A 2,046-nucleotide genomic window follows, 5' to 3' on the forward strand; every position below is an offset into this window, starting at 1 on the left:
TTTTATGATAAATGTTCTAAATCTTTTCCTTTTTTTTTTTTTTTTTTTTTAATTCAAGTCTAGTCCACATATTGAAATAACCCAAGCCACCTTACTGTTGTAATCACTCCATTCCTATCAAGTGGGAAGCAATCTCCTGGTACATTCCTGATCCTCTCTTGTTAACGTGAAGCTGGGAAGTTGTTCTGCCATTTTTACAATCTATCTTTGTGAGCGGAAAAGTAACACACAGATAGAAGTTACGAATACTGTCTAATACAGCTTTGTTGTTTAGGATACCAAAAATGGTTGCTGAGATGTGAATGTTAAATTTATCCCCAAAATGAGCAGTAGTATCAGTGTGTAGATTTTTATTTTGTTTGACAGAGTAATTCAATACTAAAGGGGAAAAAACTTTAGTTTTACATGGCATGTTTATTTTTAGATATTTCCTTCGTGCACTGTATGCTCCCTCTAATAGGACAGGTTTCCTGAAAAGGACAAAAAAATATTGTAGAAACCTGATAAAATCTGGTGGAAATATTACTAGAATACAAGTTTTGGAAGTTCACTTTGATGTGTCATATGCAGTTTAAATTAGTAGTGACCAAAGGTTATTAAAGTAAGTACAATGAGATACGAGTAGTCACCTCTGGGTTGCAATACACTGGTCCTGTAGTGAACAACTGCTATTGTTTTTTCTATTCTGTCCAAGGAAACAAAGGCAAAACCATATTTCAAACCACAACTTCTATGAGTAAATAAAAATATCTTGGAAAACATGATGCAAATAAGCATGCTTCATGGAAATCTGCTTGAATCCCGGAACAGAAGAAAGCTCATCAAAATGGCTTTTTCCTACAGATTCTCACTGTGACTTACTAGCTTACTGCTGGCAGAGGATGACAAGCAAGCAGTCTTCTCTTCTCTGGGGATTTGGGGAAAATATTTCCAAAATAAGGAAAATAACTCTCCAGAGTTGGGAATTAGACCTTTTACCTGCTATAATACTGCTGCTCTGCCCCCTGGTTCAGTGTGCAAGAAGCATCAAGTACTCAGCAACATGACCAGCAGGTCCCATCATCCTCTGAGCACTTCCCCAAACCCAACACTGCTGTCTTGTTTATTTGCAACAGGCAAGGCAGGCTGAAGATAAACTGCCCACGTAGCCCCTCTGCTTTTGCAGCTGTTGTTTTTATGAAATATGGCGGGCTGTCCTGTCTGCCCAGCTTTGGTCTCATGAGGTCATGTTCAAGATTTACTCCTTGCTGCAGCGTCCAGCCCCCAGGGCTTCTGGGCAACTCGGCATCTGGCTTGCCATATTTGCAAGGCAGTAAAGAGGAATACAGTGAACATCACTTGCTCACTTATTTTTAAAACTATCTCATGAAAGCAGCATATGCTAATTCCAGTGTCATTTCCCCGTTTTAAAAACAAACAAACAAAAAGGAATTTTATTTCCTATTTCAGTTCTTAACTTTCTGTCTTATAAAGCATTGTTGTCGTTGTTGTTTGTTGGTGGTAGTGGTGGGTTTTTTTTGTCTCATCATCTTTGTATACTGGATAAATCTATTGCAATTCTACTAAGAAATAATATCAAATGCCTTATGGACTTTTTGCTAGCTGTGTAGGAGTAAAGGCAGGGTAAGAAATGGATTCTCAACATTAATTTTAAAAGAAATTACTTATGTGTGGGTATAAAACACTTTTTTTTTTTTTTTTTTTTTAACACTACAAAATTTACTCTTTATCAATTCTGTACTAAGGATATAGCAGCTAATTTAAGCTGAAAAATGAGGAAAAATAAATGCAAGTACAAGTACTCCCTCCCTCCCACTCCAATCTCTAGTAAATGTAAATATTTATCAAATGAGGTTGCAAAAGGCATAGTCCTTCCCAAATTAGAACATACCTGAATATGATTAAAATTATAATTCTACATTTTCTTTGTACAGGGCAGTAGGTACATGATGCTGGAGGCAGCGTGTGGAGGGAAGAAGCGTCCTTCAGTACAGCTGCAAACCTTGAGTACAGGACAGTGCAGGGAGAACAGCTGGAAGCTCAAGA

Source organism: Phasianus colchicus, chromosome 3 (assembly GCF_987193195.1).
Source record: "Phasianus colchicus chromosome 3, bPhaCol1.hap1.1, whole genome shotgun sequence".
Classification (NCBI taxonomy): domain Eukaryota; kingdom Metazoa; phylum Chordata; class Aves; order Galliformes; family Phasianidae; genus Phasianus; species Phasianus colchicus.